At 58.9% G+C, this 23,888-nt stretch overlaps 8 non-coding genes across 8 annotated transcripts; 2 read left to right on the top strand and 6 right to left on the bottom strand.

Moving 5' to 3' along the window:
- Positions 1-194: 194 nt before the first annotated feature.
- TRNAD-GUC (transfer RNA aspartic acid (anticodon GUC)) lies at positions 195-266 on the bottom strand. Its single transcript has one exon. It is a non-coding gene; the product is annotated as a tRNA-Asp (tRNA).
- A 559-nt stretch (positions 267-825) lies between these two features.
- On the top strand, positions 826-908 carry TRNAL-CAG (transfer RNA leucine (anticodon CAG)). Its single transcript has one exon. It is a non-coding gene; the product is annotated as a tRNA-Leu (tRNA).
- A 10,199-nt stretch (positions 909-11,107) lies between these two features.
- Positions 11,108-11,179, bottom strand: TRNAE-CUC (transfer RNA glutamic acid (anticodon CUC)). Its single transcript has one exon. It is a non-coding gene; the product is annotated as a tRNA-Glu (tRNA).
- A 328-nt stretch (positions 11,180-11,507) lies between these two features.
- On the bottom strand, positions 11,508-11,579 carry TRNAG-UCC (transfer RNA glycine (anticodon UCC)). The gene has a single exon. It is a non-coding gene; the product is annotated as a tRNA-Gly (tRNA).
- Positions 11,580-12,144: 565 nt separating this feature from the next.
- TRNAD-GUC (transfer RNA aspartic acid (anticodon GUC)) lies at positions 12,145-12,216 on the bottom strand. The gene has a single exon. It is a non-coding gene; the product is annotated as a tRNA-Asp (tRNA).
- Positions 12,217-12,786: 570 nt separating this feature from the next.
- Positions 12,787-12,869, top strand: TRNAL-CAG (transfer RNA leucine (anticodon CAG)). Its single transcript has one exon. It is a non-coding gene; the product is annotated as a tRNA-Leu (tRNA).
- Positions 12,870-23,059: 10,190 nt separating this feature from the next.
- Positions 23,060-23,131, bottom strand: TRNAE-CUC (transfer RNA glutamic acid (anticodon CUC)). The gene has a single exon. It is a non-coding gene; the product is annotated as a tRNA-Glu (tRNA).
- Positions 23,132-23,459: 328 nt separating this feature from the next.
- Positions 23,460-23,531, bottom strand: TRNAG-UCC (transfer RNA glycine (anticodon UCC)). Its single transcript has one exon. It is a non-coding gene; the product is annotated as a tRNA-Gly (tRNA).
- Between the last annotated feature and the right edge of the window lie 357 nt (positions 23,532-23,888).

Genomic DNA, 23,888 nt, shown 5'->3' with positions numbered 1-23,888 from the left:
GCCGGGGCGAGAGGAGGCCCTCGCTCGGCCGGGGCGAGGGGTGGACGGCAAGGGCTGGAAGGGGTCGAGGGTGGCAGGTCGGGCACGCCCAGGCGCCCTGCGCCTGCCTGGAGGCGGGGATGAGGAGACGAAGGGCCCTTGGGGCCAGGCGGCTGGCCAGCGAGCGGCGCCAGCCACCAAAAAGGGCGTGTTGCCTCCCCGTCGGGGAATCGAACCCCGGTCTCCCGCGTGACAGGCGGGGATACTCACCACTATACTAACGAGGACGGCGGCCACCGCCCGGCCACCCGGCCCCTCTCCGGCTGCCTGCCGACGCCTACCCCTGCCCGCGGCCCTCGGCCCGCGGCCCACCATGGGGCCGCCAGCACGTGCCCGCGCCCCGCCCCGACGCCAAAGCACCCCGCGTCCTCCAAAGAAGCAGACCGCGACCCGGACCGCGGCCCGCGGCCCCACCCTCACCCCACCCCCGCCCCTACCTGGCGCTGCAAACTCCCGGTGAGCGCTGCCTGGTGCCCCCACCGTGGGCCCGAGAGGGCAAGCCGGGCTGCGAGGTGGCGGCGGGCGCGCGCCTCGCCACGTCACGGCCCGGGCGAGGGCAGAGGCGCGGGCGGGGGCCGCCGCCAGAGGCCGGCTGGGTGCGGGGCCAGGGCTGCGCGACAGGGCGACCGCGGCGGCGAAAGCTTTGCTCCACGACGGCCGGCGTGCGCCCGGCCCCCGCTCACCCAGACGCCCGCCCGGCGCGGAGCACCGCGTCCGCCCAAGGGCGCCGCACTTGGCGGCGCGTCGGGTCGCAGCCAGCCGAGCGGCGACGCGCTCCGGCCCGCCGTCAGGATGGCCGAGCGGTCTAAGGCGCTGCGTTCAGGTCGCAGTCTCCCCTGGAGGCGTGGGTTCGAATCCCACTCCTGACAAGCCAGCCTTTTGCCCCCCGCCCAACCACGTCCCCACCCCTCCCCGGGACCCCACCCCGCGTAGAGCCACAGCCCCTTGCCGCCTTGCAGTCCCTTCCCGCCTGGCACTCTTGCTTGGCCTCTGCAAACTCCGGCCCCCGACACCCAAGCCTCTCCCTCCACAGCCCGCGGGCCCGACAGAAATGGCCCAGGAGGAACGCCCCGGCCACTGGCTTTGCTGCGGACACGCGCCCTCCCCGGACGCACAGCTCCCACACACACCCACACGCCCCCGCCGCCCGCGTCCTACCTGCACCTACACCAGCAAGCTTCGGCCCTTCGCAGCCCATCTTTCCTCACCTGCTTGCGATGGCTGTTTTTCCTTCCTCACTCCGGCTCCGGCTCGGGCTCCGGCTCCGGCCCCGGCTCCGGCCGGCCCGCCGCTCCGCCCCACCCCGCCCCCACCGCCCCACGCAGACCGGCCGCGTGGGGAAAGCCCTCCACGCTTCGCCCTCGCACTGCTGCCCGCGGACTGCTGCCCGCGGCTCGCCCTCCCAGCCTTTCCTCCGCTTCTGCCGCCAGCCGCTCTCGCTCCCGTCCAACATCCCGTCCTTGCCGCCAAGCCGGCCGGCCCGCCCGCCTGCACATTCCCTGCCCTCCACACCCACACTGAGGTGGCGGGTCTGCGTGGGGTGCGTGCCCGCGCGCGGCGCTTTCTCGCCTCGGGGCCTTCCCCGCCCACTGGCCACCGCGGCCTGCCTCCGGGGACACGTGCAGCCCAGCCTTCCTGCTCGCCCGCCGGTACGGGGCCCTCCCTGGACGCAGGCCTGGCGCGTGAGTCCCTGCCACGGCCCTGGGATGCCCGGCACCCACCCGCAGACGTCGGGCCCCCGGCCGCCGCCCGCCACCCACCTGCGCGCCCCAGCGCACGTTCACGCGCGGGAAGCCGCTGCCCCGGCCGGACCCAACCACCCCCCGGCGCCCTCCCTCACCCGACTGTCCGCCATCCCCCCCGCCCCTCCCCGCCCGCAGTCCGAGTGCCTGCGCCTCACGACCAACGCACCCGAGCCGGACCCCTCCGCAGAGCGCTGGCCGGCCCGAGCGCTTCTTCGGAGCGAGGCTCCGACACCCTTGGCAGACCCGGCAGGTCCATCTCTCACGCTCGCCGTCCCCGCACAGCCCGAGCTCCGATGCCCGCCCGCCCGCTCCACACCAGCCAGAAAGCCGGCCGCCGGAGGGACTCGGCGTCGGGGGCGGGGGGCGGGGTGGGGGTGGGGGGCAGCGGTGGCTGAGGGGAACATAGGCGCTCAGCCGCAGCGGGCGCGCATCGCCTGCCCTGGCTGGGATTCGGGCGCGCGCCAGCCTGCTTCGGCTCGTGGCTGCTTCTGGCGATGCCGACGCTCTTGCGGCGGCCCTGGACGGCAGAGAAGGCGCAAAATGGGCCGGGTGGGCCTCCGCCCCGCCGACCCTCCGCCCCGCCGACCCTCCGCCCCGCCGACCCTCCGACCCTCCGACCCTCCGACCCTCCGTCCCTGCCTCCAGGCCTCCGGACAGCGCCGCGCCCTGGGGCCCTCCGCGGGGCCCGGAGCCCCTCTTGCAGGCCACAGGCGTCCGCCTTCGGCTCAAAGGGAGCAGGAGCCCGCGGGCGAGCAGGAACCGCTGCCCGGCGGTTGGTGGCCAGCCCCGCTGGGGCAACGTCGGGCGGCAGCGGCCACCGGTGCATGGGTGGTTCAGTGGTAGAATTCTCGCCTGCCACGCGGGAGGCCCGGGTTCGATTCCCGGCCCATGCAACAGCTCGGTCCTCTTTTGGAGCAGAGCCCTCGCTCTCCCGGCACCTCCCGGTCCCACCACAGCTCTTGCTTCCTCACCAGCAGCCCACCGCCCCACCTCCGCCTCCACCCTCGACACACCCCCTGCTCTTGCAAGCAAATCCCACCTTGTCAAGGACCCCGCCCTCGCATTTGTCCCATTGGCCTCTCTCTTTGCTGTTTAATTTTAAGAAAAGCGTACTGGCTTTGCCATACCCCGTTCGCTTCAGGTGTTCGCCAGAGTGACTCATACCCATCCGGCTGGCTGGCTGGCTGGCTGGCTGACTCTCTGTCTGTCTGTGTGTCTGTCTGTCTATCCAAAGAGAGAGCGAGAGCGAGAGCGAGAGAGCGAGAGAGATCTCCATTATAGGTGATCATTGTGTGTGACTCGAGTCCCTCCCCCATGCTATACAGTAAATCCTTGTTGCTTATCGACTTTGGGCATGCTCTTTCTTCCTTCCGATCTCTTAGCCCCAACTCCTAATTGCCCACCCCCGCCCCCATACTCTGCCCTTGGGTAACCATATGTTTGTTTTCTACACCGGTGACGGTTTCCATTTTGCACGGAGAGTTATTTGTATTAATTTTTAGATTCCACATGTATTCTTTGTCCTTCTCCAGCTGACGTAGTTCACTGTGGGTAGTAGCCTCTTGGTCGATCCATGTCGCTGCAGATGGCACGAGGTCCTTCTCTCTTTTATGGCTAAAGGGTATTCCATAGTAGTATGCGTGTGTCTGTATATAGCATGGATGTTATGTATGTAATATAACATGATATATAGTATCACACCCTCTTAAGCCAATCGTCTGTGGATGGGTCCCTGGGAATCGTCCACGTCATGACGCTCTCTTAAAGAGCACTCCTGTGAACACTGGGGTGCATCCACCTGTTCCCTTTAGGAGTTTTCATCTCTTCTGGGTATATACCCTGAGGCCGGGGGTGGGCGGTGGGGTCGCCTGCTGGATCATATCCTAGCTCTCCTTTGAACTCCTTCCTTCTTCCTCTCTTCCTACCTTTTCCCCCCTCCATGCTTCCTACCTCCATTCCACCCTCCATGCTTCCTACCTCCATTCCACTCTTCCGCTCTTTCTTTCCTTCCCTCCTGCCTTCTTCCTCTGGTTCCTTCCTTCTTTCGTTCTCTCTCTCTTTTCCCTCATTCTTTCTCTTCGTAGTAGTTCGGGTCATTGCTGGAGTACAGCTGATGTACCGTATTGTGTTTGTGTCAGGGGTACGGCCGCGGTGATTTGGTTTAATGGGTACAGCGTTCTCTTCGGGTGATTTTCCGGTATAGGTCATTGCAGGATATTGGATGATGTTCCCTGTGCCACTCAGTAAACACGTGTTGCTTATCTCTTTTATACATAGCCGTTTGCGTCTGTTCTCCCAAACTCCTAATTTGTCCCCCCACCCTGCCCTTTCCCCTGGGTAACCGTAAGATTGTTTTCTACATCTACGAGTCTGTTTCTGTTTTGCCCATAGAGTTCTTTGTGTTATTTCTTTAGATTCCACATGTATCAGTGCTTCTCCATCTGACTTACTCCAGTAAGTGTTAATACCCCTAGGTCCACCCGCGTCGCTGCAAAGGGCACTACTTCATTCTTTTTTAAACCTTTTTTTCCTTACAGTTGACTCCCAATGTTCTGTCAGTTTCCGCTGCCCAGCAAAGTGACCCAGCCACACATCCATCTGCATTCTTTTTTCTTCCCCACGTTGAGCCTCCATCGTGTTCCATCGCAAGTGATCAGATAGAGTTTCCCGTGCTATACAGCAGAATCTCATTGCTTCTCCGTTCCAAATGCAGTCGCCTGCATCTACTGACCTCCAACGGCCAGTGCCTCCCCCTCCCTCCTGGCAACCACAAGCCTCTTCTCCACGTCCTCGCGTTTGTTTCTTCTCTGTGGACAGGTTCATCTGTGCCGTCTCTTAGGTTCCAGATACGAGACACATACCGTATCATGTGGTATTTGTCTTTCTCCCTCTGACTTCCTTCACTTCGCCTGAGAGTCTCAAGTTCCGTCCATGTTGCTGCAAATGGCATTATGTTGTTCTCCTCTGTGGCTGAGTCGTATTCCATTGTGCACATGTACCACATCTTCTTTTTTTTTCATATTTTTTTATATTTTCCCACTGTACAGCAAGGGGGTCAGGTTATCCTCACATGTATACATTACAATTACATTTCCCCCCCACCCTTTCTTCTGTTGCAACACGAGTATCTAGACAAAGTTCTCAATGCTATTCAGCAGGATCTCCTTGTAAATCTATTCTAAGTTGTGTCTGATAAGCCCAAGCTCCCGATCCCTCCCACTCCCTCCCCCTCCCATCAGGCAGCCACAAGTCTCTTCTCCAAGTCCATGATTTTCTTTTCTGAGGAGATGTTCATTTGTGCTGGATCTTAGATTCCAGTTATAAGTGATATCATATGGTATTTGTCTTTGTCTTTCTGGCTCATTTCACCCAGTATGAGAGTCTCTAGTTCCATCCATGCTGCTGCAAATGGCATTATGTCATTCTTTTTTATGGCTGAGTAGTATTCCATTGTGTATATATACCACCTCTTCCGAATCCAATCATCGGTCGATGGACATTTGGGTTGTTTCCACGTCCTGGCTATTGTGAATAGTGCTGCAATGAACATGCGGGTGCCCGTGTCTCTTTTAAGTAGAGTTTTGTCCGGATAGATGCCCAAGAGTGGGATTGCGGGGTCATATGGAAGTTCTATGTATAGATTTCTAAGGTATCTCCAAACTGTTCTCCATAGTGGCTGTACCAGTTTACATTCCCACCAGCAGTGCAGGAGGGTTCCCTTTTCTCCACAGCCCCTCCAGCACTTGTTATTTGTGGATTTATTAATGATGGCCATTCTGACTGGTGTGAGGTGGTATCTCATGGTAGTTTTGATTTGCATTTCTCTTATAATCAGCGATGTTGAGCATTTTTTCATGTGTTTGTTGGCCATCTGTATAACTTCTTTGGAGAAATGTCTATTCAGGTCTTTTGCCCATTTTTCCATTGACTGATTGGTTTTTTTGCTGTTGGGTTGTATAAGTTGCTTTTATATTCTAGAGATTAAGCCCTTGTCGGTTGCATCATTTGAACCTATTTTCTCCCATTCTGTAAGTTGTCTTCTTGTTTTCTTTTTGGTTTCCTTTGCTGTGCAAAAGCTTTTCAGTTTGATGAGGTCCCATGGGTTTATTTTTGCTCTAATTTCTATTGTTTTGGGAGACTGACCTGAGAAAATATTCATGACGTTGATGTCAGAGAGTGTTTTGCCTGTGTTTTCTTCTAGGAGTTTGATGGTGTCCTGTCGTATACTTAAGTCTTTCAGCCATTTGGAGTTTATTTGTGTGCATGGTGTGAGGGTGTGTTCTAGTTTCATTGCTTTGCATGCAGCTGTCCAGGTTTCCCAGCAATGCTTGCTGAATAGACTTTCTTTTTCCCATTTTATGTTCTTGCCTCCCTTGTCAAAGATTAATTGACCATAGGTGTCAGGGTTTATTTCCGGATTCTCTATTCTCTTCCATTGGTCTGTCTGTCTGTTTTGATACCAGTACCACACTGTTTTGATGACTGTGGCTTTGTAGTATTTCTTGAAGTCTGGGAGAGTTATGCCTCCTGCTTGGTTTTTGTTTCTCAGGATTGCTTTGGCGATTCTGGGTCTTTTGTGGTTCCATATAAATGTTTGGATTGTTTGTTCTAGTTCTGTGAAAAATGTCCTGGGTAATTTGATAGGGATTGCATTGAATCTGTAGATTGCTTTGGGTAGTATGGCCATTTTTACAATATTGATTTTCCCAATCCAGGAACATGGAATATCTTTCCATTTCTTTACATCTTCTTTGATTTCTTTGATTAAAGTTTTATAGTTCTTGGCACATAGGTCCTTTACCTCCTTGGTCAGGTGTATTCCGAGGTATTTGATTTTGTGGGGTGCAATTTTAAAAGGTATCGTATTTTTGTATTCCTTTTCTAATATTTCATTGCTGGTATACAGAAATGCAACTGACTTCCGAATGTTAATCTTATATCCTGCTACTTTGCTGAATTTATTAATCAGTTCAAGTAGTTTTTGGGTTGAGTCCTTAGGGTTTTCTATGTATAGTATCATGTCATCTGCATATACAGTGGCAGTTTTATCTCTTCTCTTCCTATATGGATGCCTTTTATTTCTTTTGTTTGTCGAATTGCTGGTACCACATCTTCTTACTCCATTCATCTGGCGTTGGACATTGAGCTTGTTTCCGAGTCTCGGCTGTTGCGAACGGTGCTGCAAGGAACACAGGGCGTGCACGTATCGTTTTCAATGAACGCTTTGCCTGGATAGATGCCCAGGAGTGGGATCGCTGGGTCATGTGGTAGTTCTATACTGAGTTTTCTGACGTGCCTCCCTACTGTTGTATACTTTGTTCTTTTTTTTTTTTACGGCTGAGTAACACGCCACAGGACATATACATATATATATATATACATATATGTGTATATGTGTGTGTGTGTACACACACACACACACACACACACACACACACACACACACAGCACAACTTCTGAAGCCAGTTGTCTGTGGATGGGTACTTGGCATTTGTCCACACCATGGCTCATGTAAATAGTGCTCCTCTGAACACTGGGGAACAGCTGATCTTCTCACATGAGAGTTGTCAACTTTTCTCGATATATACCTGGGAGCGGGCCTTTCTGGATCCCATGACGGAGGTCCTTTGACTGCGTTCCTTGCTTTCTTCCCTCCTGCCTCTTTCCTTCCTGCCATTCCCCCTGCCCCACCATTCTTCCTCCCTCCATTCCACTCTCTCTTGCCTTCCTTCTCTTTCTTCCTTTCCATCTTCCTTCCTTCCTTCCTTCCCGTTCCCTCCCTCCCTCCCTCCCTTCCATTCTCCACTCTTCCTTTTTTCCTTCCTGCCTTTCTTCCTTCCTTCTCTCCATTTTTCGTTCTTCCTTCTTCCCTTTCTTTCTTTGTTTTCTATTTTTTTCAATCAGCCCCTATGTAGGGCCAGGGCTCGAACTGAAGCTGCAGCTCCAACCTACACCACAGCCAGGGCAATGCCAGACACGAGCTGCCTCTGGGACCTGTTGTACAGTTTGCGGCAACGCCACGGTTCTTGACCCACTGAGCGAGGCCAGGGATCAAACCCGCATCCTCACAGAGACAACATCGGGTCCTTATCCCACGGAGCCATGACACGAACTCCTCCATTCTTTTCCACGGCAGAGTACGATTCCATAGTGCAGATCTATTTTATCTCATCATCATCATCATCTTCTTCTTCGTCTTCGTCTTCGTCTTCATCTTCGTCTTCTTCTTCTTCCTCCTCGTCTTCCTCTTCCTCTTCCTCATCTTCTTCTTCTTCCTCCTCTTCTTCCTCTTTTCTTTGGGGACTTTTAGGGCTGTACCCTTGGCACAAGGAGACGCCCGGGCTAGGGGTCGAATCGGAACTGTAGCTGCCGGCCTACACCACGGCCACGGCCAAGGCCACGGCCACGCTGGGTCCGAGCCACGTCTTCGACCGACGCCATACCTCATGGCAACACCGGATCCTTGACCTGTTGAGCGAGGCCAGGGGATCAAACCTGTGTCCTCAGGATACCGGTCAGGTTCCTTAACCGCTGAGCCACAATGGGAACTCCACGTTCTGTCTTCTTCAGCCAACTGTCTATTGTTGGGCGCTTGGGTTTTTGTCAATGTTTTCGCTGTGGCAGGCAACGCGGCTATACCAACATGGGAGGGAGGGGATATAGCTTTTCGAATTAGAGGGTTCATCCTTTTGGGCTCTATATTCACGAGTGCAAGTGCTGGTTCCTATGGGAGCTCTCCTTTGCACTCTTCAAATCTCACCACCAGTCCCACGGCTCCACAAGCTCGCGCGCACGCACGCGCACACACACACACACGCGCGCGCGTGCGTGTGTGCGCACGCACCCACACACAGCCAGATGAGAAGTGATGGTGGTTGCTGCTGATGAGAGAGGTTATATATGTCTCTGGGGCAGTGGGATCGCCCACCTCATGTGCAGGGTGCCTAGCCCCTGTCTCCAACTCTGTTTCTGCCCTGCCCTGCCCTGCTTCCTACCTCTCCCCTCCCCACAGCCTCACTCCCGTTTAGCCTGAGCACGTTGCCGCACAACACAGCAGTCTGGCCCGCTCTCCTGCCGCTCCACGGGGGTCTTCTCCCGCCACCTCCCTGGCACCACAGCCCACTCACACCCGCTGCTTGCCACTCTCCCTTCCGCCCAGCCTCTGGGCACGGGCTCCTCCACCTGCCATGATTCCCCTGTACCCCGGGCCCCTGTCTCACACATCCTGCCCGGAAGACGCACTGGCGCTGGTCCTGGCCGCCCTCGTGGCCCTCAGACCCACTCCTACACCATGCCCAGCCCTAACCCAGATCCCGCGCGGGGCGGGGCAAGGGCCACCACCGCCGCTTCACCCAGGCTTCTGCAGAGCCCCTGCCTAAGTGACCCGGCGGCCCTCGCGGCCAGGTCCCCGCAAGACCCACACCTCCCGTTGCTGCCCCGCCCAAGCTCCGCCGGGACACCGCGGTCGCGGTCGAACTTTTCCTCCCACCTTCCAGCAGGCGCTTCACGCCCACCCCCACTCTACGGGGTCGTTTTACTCTGTTCCCAAACTTGCACGGGGCGGCCACCAACCACGGCCACAGACACCTTCGTCCTGCCCTGTCACCCACCCACGCTCACTCCCAACGCACCGGCGAAGGGCTTGAGGTAACCTCCTGTGGTGATGGGAAGCACCCCTCTGCCCACAGGGGCTCCTTTCCATGGGGGGTCCCGCTTTGTCAAAACCCATCTCGTGTACCGCCGCCACCGTGCCACCTCTGCCGCCACCGTGCCATCTCTGCCGCCGCCGCCGCCACCGCCGCCTCAGGTTGGTGCCATTCACCGGCAGTCCACTTTGCCTCCTAAGGCAGAAACATGCCAACGGGCATGAAAACCTCCACTGACAGAGGCTGAAAGCAGACTGGTGTCTGCCATTTACCTTGGGGGAGTATCCAAGGGGGACCACGAAGATAGGTTGCAGAGAGAGGTGGAATGGACTCTGGGTAGCTAGGTGGCTGGGCAAGAATGGGGTCATGTTAGACGTCATGTCTAGGGGAGAGGGGTGTGTGTGTGTGTGTGTGTGTGTGTGTGTGTGTGTGTGTGTGTTGTGGGAGGGAGGGAGGTATTCTCAAGGTAACATTCTTGCCTCTCTGTGATAGGACTGAGAGCATGGTAATGTAATTAGACTACAGTGTTGGCTGGGGCTGGTAGTCCACCCTTTCAGGCGTCTGCTTCCACCTGCTCCCGCCTACTGGGCTAAGGATTCCTGACTGGCCTCCCGAATCAGCCCGCTCTCTTACCTCCACTACCGTGTGTGTGTGTGTGTGTGTGTGTGTGTGTGTGTGTATCTCCAGGCACGCATGAGTGTCCACACTCATGGTCCCATCTCCACCACCCGGCATGGTTTGTCTGGCTCTAGCTCCCCTACCCTGCCCAAGACCACCAGGAGCTTGAGACCAAATGAGCAGTCCACGGAAGGCGAAGCCCGCCCAAGACCTAAACAGGCTGCAGCAGGTTGCTGGCAAGGGGGGCCAGATAAGAAACTGTGTGTCCCTCCCCTTGGCTGACTTGCCAGCGTGAACGCCTCACTAGCGCCTTGCGCCAGCGCAACCACCTCTGCCGCCACCACCCACCGGCACCACCACCGGCACCAGTAAGGACCAGCACCACCACCTCTAACAGAGACAGCAGCGCCAGCACCAGCTCCACAAGCCAGCAACACCGGCAGCACCACTTCCACGCCAGCAGCCTCTGCCGCCGGGGCGGCGGCGGCGGCCGCGGCGGCCGCGGCGGCCGCGGCGGTGGTGGTGGCAGCAGCGAGGGCAAAGGGAGCAGCCGCCATCGCAGGAGCAGCAGCCGCTCAGCACAGGCATCCGAACGAGCACCAGCACCAAGCCCCATCAGGACCAGCGCTCCCAGCGACACCCGCACCCGCAGCTCACGAGGGAAGGAAGAGGGGCCTCGCGGCGGCGCACGCGGCGGCGGGGGCGGTCGGGACCCGCGCAGTGCTGCCAACGAGTCCAGGCACGGTGGAAGCTGCCCGCCCGTGGGCGGCCGGTGGTGGGCAGAGGGGCTGCCCGGGCCGCTGGTGTTGGGGGCTGAGGCAAGCTTCCAGCGGCGGAGGAGGACGGACGCCCGAGGCGTCGAGTGGGCCTCGAGTGGACGAACGTCTGGAGGCCAAAAGGCTTGGCCGGGTGGGTGGAGGGTGCCTGGCGCGGCTTGGGCTGGAGGTGGACGGGGCCGGGTGGCTGCCCGGCGAGGGGGACGCGCGTGGGCTAAAAGGGGCGCTTGTGGAGGCAGCGCGCTTTGCGGCAAGTTGGCCGGCGGAGTGGAAGAAGAAAGGCTTCCCTGACCGGGAATCGAACCCGGGCCGCGGCGGTGAGAGCGCCGAATCCTAACCACTAGACCACCAGGGAGCGTCGGGCTCGGCGCCTGGCCTGGCCCTGCTGGACCCAGCACCTCCCTGCCACCCGCTTGGCGCCGCCTTGCTGCCAAGGCCCGGCCTTGCCAGGTCGGGCCGCCCGCCGCACCTGGCGATCCACGGTGGCCTAGCGCTCTCCCTGCTCGCTAGGAGAGACGCCGCGCGCTCGCCTCCGTCTCGCACACGCACACACGCCAAAAGCCACGGGCCTGGGGGCGGGCACCGTGCGCCCTCTTCCCAGCTCTCCCACACAGGGGCCGGGCCGGAGCCCCGCGGAGCTCGGCAAAAATCCCCCAGACTAAACAAAACAAAAGACGGCCCGCTGCGTTGGCCGGGAATCGAACCCGGGTCAACTGCTTGGAAGGCAGCTATGCTCACCACTATACCACCAACGCTGCACAGCCCGGGTCGGGCCCGGACGCCGTGCCCGGGCTCGCCCAAGCGCATTCCCGGCGCCCCGACGCCCTGGCCACCAGCGGCCGCCCACCGGCGCCAGCCCCAGGCCGTGGCCCTCGTCCACCGGCCCCACCGCCGCTCGGGGGCGTCCTCGCTCCCCTGCCGCCCCGAGGCCCTGGGCTCCACGCCGCGCGCCTCAGCTCCCAGCTCCAGGCCACCAGCGTCCCGAACCCACAGGGAAAGGGACTCGTCGGCTTCCCACCGGGCCCGCCTGCCGGGCAGCTGGGCAGCCGGGCAGCCGAGCGTGGCGTCGCAAGGGGCCTCCGGTGCGGCAGGCACTTTGGGCGGGCCGCAAGGTCGCCGGGCGCTGGCCGGGGCGAGAGGAGGCCCTCGCTCGGCCGGGGCGAGGGGTGGACGGCAAGGGCTGGAAGGGGTCGAGGGTGGCAGGTCGGGCACGCCCAGGCGCCCTGCGCCTGCCTGGAGGCGGGGATGAGGAGACGAAGGGCCCTTGGGGCCAGGCGGCTGGCCAGCGAGCGGCGCCAGCCACCAAAAAGGGCGTGTTGCCTCCCCGTCGGGGAATCGAACCCCGGTCTCCCGCGTGACAGGCGGGGATACTCACCACTATACTAACGAGGACGGCGGCCACCGCCCGGCCACCGCCCGGCCACCCGGCCCCTCTCCGGCTGCCTGCCGACGCCTACCCCTGCCCGCGGCCCTCGGCCCGCGGCCCACCATGGGGCCGCCAGCACGTGCCCGCGCCCCGCCCCGACGCCAAAGCACCCCGCGTCCTCCAAAGAAGCAGACCGCGACCCGGACCGCGGCCCGCGGCCCCACCCTCACCCCACCCCCGCCCCTACCTGGCGCTGCAAACTCCCGGTGAGCGCTGCCTGGTGCCCCCACCGTGGGCCCGAGAGGGCAAGCCGGGCTGCGAGGTGGCGGCGGGCGCGCGCCTCGCCACGTCACGGCCCGGGCGAGGGCAGAGGCGCGGGCGGGGGCCGCCGCCAGAGGCCGGCTGGGTGCGGGGCCAGGGCTGCGCGACAGGGCGACCGCGGCGGCGAAAGCTTTGCTCCACGACGGCCGGCGTGCGCCCGGCCCCCGCTCACCCAGACGCCCGCCCGGCGCGGAGCACCGCGTCCGCCCAAGGGCGCCGCACTTGGCGGCGCGTCGGGTCGCAGCCAGCCGAGCGGCGACGCGCTCCGGCCCGCCGTCAGGATGGCCGAGCGGTCTAAGGCGCTGCGTTCAGGTCGCAGTCTCCCCTGGAGGCGTGGGTTCGAATCCCACTCCTGACAAGCCAGCCTTTTGCCCCCCGCCCAACCACGTCCCCACCCCTCCCCGGGACCCCACCCCGCGTAGAGCCACAGCCCCTTGCCGCCTTGCAGTCCCTTCCCGCCTGGCACTCTTGCTTGGCCTCTGCAAACTCCGGCCCCCGACACCCAAGCCTCTCCCTCCACAGCCCGCGGGCCCGACAGAAATGGCCCAGGAGGAACGCCCCGGCCACTGGCTTTGCTGCGGACACGCGCCCTCCCCGGACGCACAGCTCCCACACACACCCACACGCCCCCGCCGCCCGCGTCCTACCTGCACCTACACCAGCAAGCTTCGGCCCTTCGCAGCCCATCTTTCCTCACCTGCTTGCGATGGCTGTTTTTCCTTCCTCACTCCGGCTCCGGCTCGGGCTCCGGCTCCGGCCCCGGCTCCGGCCGGCCCGCCGCTCCGCCCCACCCCGCCCCCACCGCCCCACGCAGACCGGCCGCGTGGGGAAAGCCCTCCACGCTTCGCCCTCGCACTGCTGCCCGCGGACTGCTGCCCGCGGCTCGCCCTCCCAGCCTTTCCTCCGCTTCTGCCGCCAGCCGCTCTCGCTCCCGTCCAACATCCCGTCCTTGCCGCCAAGCCGGCCGGCCCGCCCGCCTGCACATTCCCTGCCCTCCACACCCACACTGAGGTGGCGGGTCTGCGTGGGGTGCGTGCCCGCGCGCGGCGCTTTCTCGCCTCGGGGCCTTCCCCGCCCACTGGCCACCGCGGCCTGCCTCCGGGGACACGTGCAGCCCAGCCTTCCTGCTCGCCCGCCGGTACGGGGCCCTCCCTGGACGCAGGCCTGGCGCGTGAGTCCCTGCCACGGCCCTGGGATGCCCGGCACCCACCCGCAGACGTCGGGCCCCCGGCCGCCGCCCGCCACCCACCTGCGCGCCCCAGCGCACGTTCACGCGCGGGAAGCCGCTGCCCCGGCCGGACCCAACCACCCCCCGGCGCCCTCCCTCACCCGACTGTCCGCCATCCCCCCCGCCCCTCCCCGCCCGCAGTCCGAGTGCCTGCGCCTCACGACCAACGCACCCGAGCCGGACCCCTCCGCAGAGCGCTGGCCGGCCCGAGCGCTTCTTCGGAGCGAGGCTCCGACACCCTTGGCAGACCCGGCAGGTCCATCTCTCACGCTCGCCGTCCCCGCACAGCCCGAGCTCCGATGCCCGCCCGCCCGCTCCACACCAGCCAGAAAGCCGGCCGCCGGAGGGACTCGGCGTCGGGGGCGGGGGGCGGGGTGGGGGTGGGGGGCAGCGGTGGCTGAGGGGAACATAGGCGCTCAGCCGCAGCGGGCGCGCATCGCCTGCCCTGGCTGGGATTCGGGCGCGCGCCAGCCTGCTTCGGCTCGTGGCTGCTTCTGGCGATGCCGACGCTCTTGCGGCGGCCCTGGACGGCAGAGAAGGCGCAAAATGGGCCGGGTGGGCCTCCGCCCCGCCGACCCTCCGCCCCGCCGACCCTCCGCCCCGCCGACCCTCCGACCCTCCGACCCTCCGACCCTCCGTCCCTGCCTCCAGGCCTCCGGACAGCGCCGCGCCCTGGGGCCCTCCGCGGGGCCCGGAGCCCCTCTTGCAGGCCACAGGCGTCCGCCTTCGGCTCAAAGGGAGCAGGAGCCCGCGGGCGAGCAGGAACCGCTGCCCGGCGGTTGGTGGCCAGCCCCGCTGGGGCAACGTCGGGCGGCAGCGGCCACCGGTGCATGGGTGGTTCAGTGGTAGAATTCTCGCCTGCCACGCGGGAGGCCCGGGTTCGATTCCCGGCCCATGCAACAGCTCGGTCCTCTTTTGGAGCAGAGCCCTCGCTCTCCCGGCACCTCCCGGTCCCACCACAGCTCTTGCTTCCTCACCAGCAGCCCACCGCCCCACCTCCGCCTCCACCCTCGACACACCCCCTGCTCTTGCAAGCAAATCCCACCTTGTCAAGGACCCCGCCCTCGCATTTGTCCCATTGGCCTCTCTCTTTGCTGTTTAATTTTAAGAAAAGCGTACTGGCTTTGCCATACCCCGTTCGCTTCAGGTGTTCGCCAGAGTGACTCATACCCATCCGGCTGGCTGGCTGGCTGGCTGGCTGACTCTCTGTCTGTCTGTGTGTCTGTCTGTCTATCCAAAGAGAGAGCGAGAGCGAGAGCGAGAGAGCGAGAGAGATCTCCATTATAGGTGATCATTGTGTGTGACTCGAGTCCCTCCCCCATGCTATACAGTAAATCCTTGTTGCTTATCGACTTTGGGCATGCTCTTTCTTCCTTCCGATCTCTTAGCCCCAACTCCTAATTGCCCACCCCCGCCCCCATACTCTGCCCTTGGGTAACCATATGTTTGTTTTCTACACCGGTGACGGTTTCCATTTTGCACGGAGAGTTATTTGTATTAATTTTTAGATTCCACATGTATTCTTTGTCCTTCTCCAGCTGACGTAGTTCACTGTGGGTAGTAGCCTCTTGGTCGATCCATGTCGCTGCAGATGGCACGAGGTCCTTCTCTCTTTTATGGCTAAAGGGTATTCCATAGTAGTATGCGTGTGTCTGTATATAGCATGGATGTTATGTATGTAATATAACATGATATATAGTATCACACCCTCTTAAGCCAATCATCTGTGGATGGGTCCCTGGGAATCGTCCACGTCATGACGCTCTCTTAAAGAGCACTCCTGTGAACACTGGGGTGCATCCACCTGTTCCCTTTAGGAGTTTTCATCTCTTCTGGGTATATACCCTGAGGCCGGGGGTGGGCGGTGGGGTCGCCTGCTGGATCATATCCTAGCTCTCCTTTGAACTCCTTCCTTCTTCCTCTCTTCCTACCTTTTCCCCCCTCCATGCTTCCTACCTCCATTCCACCCTCCATGCTTCCTACCTCCATTCCACTCTTCCGCTCTTTCTTTCCTTCCCTCCTGCCTTCTTCCTCTGGTTCCTTCCTTCTTTCGTTCTCTCTCTCTTTTCCCTCATTCTTTCTCTTCGTAGTAGTTCGGGTCATTGCTGGAGTACAGCTGATGTACCGTATTGTGTTTGTGTCAGGGGTACGGCCGCGGTGATTTGGTTTAATGGGTACAGCGTTCTCTTCGGGTGATTTTCCGGTATAGGTCATTGCAGGATATTGGATGATGTTCCCTGTGCCACTCAGTAAACACGTGTTGCTTATCTCTTTTATACATAGCCGTTTGCGTCTGTTCTCCCAAACTCCTAATTTGTCCCCCCACCCTGCCCTTTCCCCTGGGTAACCGTAAGATTGTTTTCTACATCTACGAGTCTGTTTCTGTTTTGCCCATAGAGTTCTTTGTGTTATTTCTTTAGATTCCACATGTATCAGTGCTTCTCCATCTGACTTACTCCAGTAAGTGTTAATACCCCTAGGTCCACCCGCGTCGCTGCAAAGGGCACTACTTCATTCTTTTTTAAACCTTTTTTTCCTTACAGTTGACTCCCAATGTTCTGTCAGTTTCCGCTGCCCAGCAAAGTGACCCAGCCACACATCCATCTGCATTCTTTTTTCTTCCCCACGTTGAGCCTCCATCGTGTTCCATCGCAAGTGATCAGATAGAGTTTCCCGTGCTATACAGCAGAATCTCATTGCTTCTCCGTTCCAAATGCAGTCGCCTGCATCTACTGACCTCCAACGGCCAGTGCCTCCCCCTCCCTCCTGGCAACCACAAGCCTCTTCTCCACGTCCTCGCGTTTGTTTCTTCTCTGTGGACAGGTTCATCTGTGCCGTCTCTTAGGTTCCAGATACGAGACACATACCGTATCATGTGGTATTTGTCTTTCTCCCTCTGACTTCCTTCACTTCGCCTGAGAGTCTCAAGTTCCGTCCATGTTGCTGCAAATGGCATTATGTTGTTCTCCTCTGTGGCTGAGTCGTATTCCATTGTGCACATGTACCACATCTTCTTTTTTTTTCATATTTTTTTATATTTTCCCACTGTACAGCAAGGGGGTCAGGTTATCCTCACATGTATACATTACAATTACATTTCCCCCCCACCCTTTCTTCTGTTGCAACACGAGTATCTAGACAAAGTTCTCAATGCTATTCAGCAGGATCTCCTTGTAAATCTATTCTAAGTTGTGTCTGATAAGCCCAAGCTCCCGATCCCTCCCACTCCCTCCCCCTCCCATCAGGCAGCCACAAGTCTCTTCTCCAAGTCCATGATTTTCTTTTCTGAGGAGATGTTCATTTGTGCTGGATCTTAGATTCCAGTTATAAGTGATATCATATGGTATTTGTCTTTGTCTTTCTGGCTCATTTCACCCAGTATGAGAGTCTCTAGTTCCATCCATGCTGCTGCAAATGGCATTATGTCATTCTTTTTTATGGCTGAGTAGTATTCCATTGTGTATATATACCACCTCTTCCGAATCCAATCATCGGTCGATGGACATTTGGGTTGTTTCCACGTCCTGGCTATTGTGAATAGTGCTGCAATGAACATGCGGGTGCCCGTGTCTCTTTTAAGTAGAGTTTTGTCCGGATAGATGCCCAAGAGTGGGATTGCGGGGTCATATGGAAGTTCTATGTATAGATTTCTAAGGTATCTCCAAACTGTTCTCCATAGTGGCTGTACCAGTTTACATTCCCACCAGCAGTGCAGGAGGGTTCCCTTTTCTCCACAGCCCCTCCAGCACTTGTTATTTGTGGATTTATTAATGATGGCCATTCTGACTGGTGTGAGGTGGTATCTCATGGTAGTTTTGATTTGCATTTCTCTTATAATCAGCGATGTTGAGCATTTTTTCATGTGTTTGTTGGCCATCTGTATAACTTCTTTGGAGAAATGTCTATTCAGGTCTTTTGCCCATTTTTCCATTGACTGATTGGTTTTTTTGCTGTTGGGTTGTATAAGTTGCTTTTATATTCTAGAGATTAAGCCCTTGTCGGTTGCATCATTTGAACCTATTTTCTCCCATTCTGTAAGTTGTCTTCTTGTTTTCTTTTTGGTTTCCTTTGCTGTGCAAAAGCTTTTCAGTTTGATGAGGTCCCATGGGTTTATTTTTGCTCTAATTTCTATTGTTTTGGGAGACTGACCTGAGAAAATATTCATGACGTTGATGTCAGAGAGTGTTTTGCCTGTGTTTTCTTCTAGGAGTTTGATGGTGTCCTGTCGTATACTTAAGTCTTTCAGCCATTTGGAGTTTATTTGTGTGCATGGTGTGAGGGTGTGTTCTAGTTTCATTGCTTTGCATGCAGCTGTCCAGGTTTCCCAGCAATGCTTGCTGAATAGACTTTCTTTTTCCCATTTTATGTTCTTGCCTCCCTTGTCAAAGATTAATTGACCATAGGTGTCAGGGTTTATTTCCGGATTCTCTATTCTCTTCCATTGGTCTGTCTGTCTGTTTTGATACCAGTACCACACTGTTTTGATGACTGTGGCTTTGTAGTATTTCTTGAAGTCTGGGAGAGTTATGCCTCCTGCTTGGTTTTTGTTTCTCAGGATTGCTTTGGCGATTCTGGGTCTTTTGTGGTTCCATATAAATGTTTGGATTGTTTGTTCTAGTTCTGTGAAAAATGTCCTGGGTAATTTGATAGGGATTGCATTGAATCTGTAGATTGCTTTGGGTAGTATGGCCATTTTTACAATATTGATTTTCCCAATCCAGGAACATGGAATATCTTTCCATTTCTTTACATCTTCTTTGATTTCTTTGATTAAAGTTTTATAGTTCTCGGCACATAGGTCCTTTACCTCCTTGGTCAGGTGTATTCCGAGGTATTTGATTTTGTGGGGTGCAATTTTAAAAGGTATCGTATTTTTGTATTCCTTTTCTAATATTTCATTGTGGTATACAGAAATGCAACTGACTTCCGAATGTTAATCTTATATCCTGCTACTTTGCTGAATTTATTAATCAGTTCAAGTAGTTTTTGGGTTGAGTCCTTAGGGTTTTCTATGTATAGTATCATGTCATCTGCATATACAGTGGCAGTTTTATCTCTTCTCTTCCTATATGGATGCCTTTTATTTCTTTTGTTTGTCGAATTGCTGGTACCACATCTTCTTACTCCATTCATCTGGCGTTGGACATTGAGCTTGTTTCCGAGTCTCGGCTGTTGCGAACGGTGCTGCAAGGAACACAGGGCGTGCACGTATCGTTTTCAATGAACGCTTTGCCTGGATAGATGCCCAGGAGTGGGATCGCTGGGTCATGTGGTAGTTCTATACTGAGTTTTCTGACGTGCCTCCCTACTGTTGTATACTTTGTTCTTTTTTTTTTTTACGGCTGAGTAACACGCCACAGGACATATACATATATATATATATACATATATGTGTATATGTGTGTGTGTGTACACACACACACACACACACACACACACACACACACACACACACAGCACAACTTCTGAAGCCAGTTGTCTGTGGATGGGTACTTGGCATTTGTCCACACCATGGCTCATGTAAATAGTGCTCCTCTGAACACTGGGGAACAGCTGATCTTCTCACATGAGAGTTGTCAACTTTTCTCGATATATACCTGGGAGCGGGCCTTTCTGGATCCCATGACGGAGGTCCTTTGACTGCGTTCCTTGCTTTCTTCCCTCCTGCCTCTTTCCTTCCTGCCATTCCCCCTGCCCCACCATTCTTCCTCCCTCCATTCCACTCTCTCTTGCCTTCCTTCTCTTTCTTCCTTTCCATCTTCCTTCCTTCCTTCCTTCCCGTTCCCTCCCTCCCTCCCTCCCTTCCATTCTCCACTCTTCCTTTTTTCCTTCCTGCCTTTCTTCCTTCCTTCTCTCCATTTTTCGTTCTTCCTTCTTCCCTTTCTTTCTTTGTTTTCTATTTTTTTCAATCAGCCCCTATGTAGGGCCAGGGCTCGAACTGAAGCTGCAGCTCCAACCTACACCACAGCCAGGGCAATGCCAGACACGAGCTGCCTCTGGGACCTGTTGTACAGTTTGCGGCAACGCCACGGTTCTTGACCCACTGAGCGAGGCCAGGGATCAAACCCGCATCCTCACAGAGACAACATCGGGTCCTTATCCCACGGAGCCATGACACGAACTCCTCCATTCTTTTCCACGGCAGAGTACGATTCCATAGTGCAGATCTATTTTATCTCATCATCATCATCATCTTCTTCTTCGTCTTCGTCTTCGTCTTCTTCTTCTTCCTCCTCTTCTTCCTCTTCCTCTTCCTCATCTTCTTCTTCTTCCTCCTCTTCTTCCTCTTTTCTTTGGGGACTTTTAGGGCTGTACCCTTGGCACAAGGAGACGCCCGGGCTAGGGGTCGAATCGGAACTGTAGCTGCCGGCCTACACCACGGCCAGGGCCACGGCCACGCTGGGTCCGAGCCACGTCTTCGACCGACGCCATACCTCATGGCAACACCGGATCCTTGACCTGTTGAGCGAGGCCAGGGGATCAAACCTGTGTCCTCAGGATACCGGTCAGGTTCCTTAACCGCTGAGCCACAATGGGAACTCCACGTTCTGTCTTCTTCAGCCAACTGTCTATTGTTGGGCGCTTGGGTTTTTGTCAATGTTTTCGCTGTGGCAGGCAACGCGGCTATACCAACATGGGAGGGAGGGGATATAGCTTTTCGAATTAGAGGGTTCATCCTTTTGGGCTCTATATTCACGAGTGCAAGTGCTGGTTCCTATGGGAGCTCTCCTTTGCACTCTTCAAATCTCACCACCAGTCCCACGGCTCCACAAGCTCGCGCGCACGCACGCGCACACACACACACACACACACGCGCGCGCGTGCGTGTGTGCGCACGCACCCACACACAGCCAGATGAGAAGTGATGGTGGTTGCTGCTGATGAGAGAGGTTATATATGTCTCTGGGGCAGTGGGATCGCCCACCTCATGTGCAGGGTGCCTAGCCCCTGTCTCCAACTCTGTTTCTGCCCTGCCCTGCCCTGCTTCCTACCTCTCCCCTCCCCACAGCCTCACTCCCGTTTAGCCTGAGCACGTTGCCGCACAACACAGCAGTCTGGCCCGCTCTCCTGCCGCTCCACGGGGGTCTTCTCCCGCCACCTCCCTGGCACCACAGCCCACTCACACCCGCTGCTTGCCACTCTCCCTTCCGCCCAGCCTCTGGGCACGGGCTCCTCCACCTGCCATGATTCCCCTGTACCCCGGGCCCCTGTCTCACACATCCTGCCCGGAAGACGCACTGGCGCTGGTCCTGGCCGCCCTCGTGGCCCTCAGACCCACTCCTACACCATGCCCAGCCCTAACCCAGATCCCGCGCGGGGCGGGGCAAGGGCCACCACCGCCGCTTCACCCAGGCTTCTGCAGAGCCCCTGCCTGAGTGACCCGGCGGCCCTCGCGGCCAGGTCCCCGCAAGACCCACACCTCCCGTTGCTGCCCCGCCCAAGCTCCGCCGGGACACCGCGGTCGCGGTCGAACTTTTCCTCCCACCTTCCAGCAGGCGCTTCACGCCCACCCCCACTCTACGGGGTCGTTTTACTCTGTTCCCAAACTTGCACGGGGCGGCCACCAACCACGGCCACAGACACCTTCGTCCTGCCCTGTCACCCACCCACGCTCACTCCCAACGCACCGGCGAAGGGCTTGAGGTAACCTCCTGTGGTGATGGGAAGCACCCCTCTGCCCACAGGGGCTCCTTTCCATGGGGGGTCCCGCTTTGTCAAAACCCATCTCGTGTACCGCCGCCACCGTGCCACCTCTGCCGCCACCGTGCCATCTCTGCCGCCGCCGCCGCCACCGCCGCCTCAGGTTGGTGCCATTCACCGGCAGTCCACTTTGCCTCCTAAGGCAGAAACATGCCAACGGGCATGAAAACCTCCACTGACAGAGGCTGAAAGCAGACTGGTGTCTGCCATTTACCTTGGGGGAGTATCCAAGGGGGACCACGAAGATAGGTTGCAGAGAGAGGTGGAATGGACTCTGGGTAGCTAGGTGGCTGGGCAAGAATGGGGTCATGTTAGACGTCATGTCTAGGGGAGAGGGGTGTGTGTGTGTGTGTGTGTGTGTGTGTGTGTGTGTGTGTGTTGTGGGAGGGAGGGAGGTATTCTCAAGGTAACATTCTTGCCTCTCTGTGATAGGACTGAGAGCATGGTAATGTAATTAGACTACAGTGTTGGCTGGGGCTGGTAGTCCACCCTTTCAGGCGTCTGCTTCCACCTGCTCCCGCCTACTGGGCTAAGGATTCCTGACTGGCCTCCCGAATCAGCCCGCTCTCTTACCTCCACTACCGTGTGTGTGTGTGTGTGTGTGTGTGTGTGTGTGTGTGTATCTCCAGGCACGCATGAGTGTCCACACTCATGGTCCCATCTCCACCACCCGGCATGGTTTGTCTGGCTCTAGCTCCCCTACCCTGCCCAAGACCACCAGGAGCTTGAGACCAAATGAGCAGTCCACGGAAGGCGAAGCCCGCCCAAGACCTAAACAGGCTGCAGCAGGTTGCTGGCAAGGGGGGCCAGATAAGAAACTGTGTGTCCCTCCCCTTGGCTGACTTGCCAGCGTGAACGCCTCACTAGCGCCTTGCGCCAGCGCAACCACCTCTGCCGCCACCACCCACCGGCACCACCACCGGCACCAGTAAGGACCAGCACCACCACCTCTAACAGAGACAGCAGCGCCAGCACCAGCTCCACAAGCCAGCAACACCGGCAGCACCACTTCCACGCCAGCAGCCTCTGCCGCCGGGGCGGCGGCGGCGGCGGCGGCGGCCGCGGCGGCCGCGGCGGTGGTGGTGGCAGCAGCGAGGGCAAAGGGAGCAGCCGCCATCGCAGGAGCAGCAGCCGCTCAGCACAGGCATCCGAACGAGCACCAGCACCAAGCCCCATCAGGACCAGCACTCCCAGCGACACCCGCACCCGCAGCTCACGAGGGAAGGAAGAGGGGCCTCGCGGCGGCGCACGCGGCGGCGGGGGCGGTCGGGACCCGCGCAGTGCTGCCAACGAGTCCAGGCACGGTGGAAGCTGCCCGCCCGTGGGCGGCCGGTGGTGGGCAGAGGGGCTGCCCGGGCCGCTGGTGTTGGGGGCTGAGGCAAGCTTCCAGCGGCGGAGGAGGACGGACGCCCGAGGCGTCGAGTGGGCCTCGAGTGGACGAACGTCTGGAGGCCAAAAGGCTTGGCCGGGTGGGTGGAGGGTGCCTGGCGCGGCTTGGGCTGGAGGTGGACGGGGCCGGGTGGCTGCCCGGCGAGGGGGACGCGCGTGGGCTAAAAGGGGCGCTTGTGGAGGCAGCGCGCTTTGCGGCAAGTTGGCCGGCGGAGTGGAAGAAGAAAGGCTTCCCTGACCGGGAATCGAACCCGGGCCGCGGCGGTGAGAGCGCCGAATCCTAACCACTAGACCACCAGGGAGCGTCGGGCTCGGCGCCTGGCCTGGCCCTGCTGGACCCAGCACCTCCCTGCCACCCGCTTGGCGCCGCCTTGCTGCCAAGGCCCGGCCTTGCCAGGTCGGGCCGCCCGCCGCACCTGGCGATCCACGGTGGCCTAGCGCTCTCCCTGCTCGCTAGGAGAGACGCCGCGCGCTCGCCTCCGTCTCGCACACGCACACACGCCAAAAGCCACGGGCCTGGGGGCGGGCACCGTGCGCCCTCTTCCCAGCTCTCCCACACAGGGGCCGGGCCGGAGCCCCGCGGAGCTCGGCAAAAATCCCCCAGACTAAACAAAACAAAAGACGGCCCGCTGCGTTGGCCGGGAATCGAACCCGGGTCAACTGCTTGGAAGGCAGCTATGCTCACCACTATACCACCAACGCTGCACAGCCCGGGTCGGGCCCGGACGCCGTGCCCGGGCTCGCCCAAGCGCATTCCCGGCGCCCCGACGCCCTGGCCACCAGCGGCCGCCCACCGGCGCCAGCCCCAGGCCGTGGCCCTCGTCCACCGGCCCCACCGCCGCTCGGGGGCGTCCTCGCTCCCCTGCCGCCCCGAGGCCCTGGGCTCCACGCCGCGCGCCTCAGCTCCCAGCTCCAGGCCACCCGCGTCCCGAACCCACAGGGAAAGGGACTCGTCGGCTTCCCACCGGGCCCGCCTGCCGGGCAGCTGGGCAGCCGGGCAGCCGAGCGTGGCGTCGCAAGGGGCCTCCGGTGCGGCAGGCACTTTGGGCGGGCCGCAAG

This window comes from Sus scrofa, chromosome 4 (assembly GCF_054392235.1).
Source record: "Sus scrofa isolate SSC_HxYL_T2T_F1_AM1 chromosome 4, Sscrofa_HxYL_maternal_Yorkshire_Landrace_v2.0, whole genome shotgun sequence".
Lineage (NCBI taxonomy): Eukaryota > Metazoa > Chordata > Mammalia > Artiodactyla > Suidae > Sus > Sus scrofa.
Note: the sequence above shows the minus strand (reverse complement) of the source record. Positions and strands in the feature narration are given on the sequence as shown.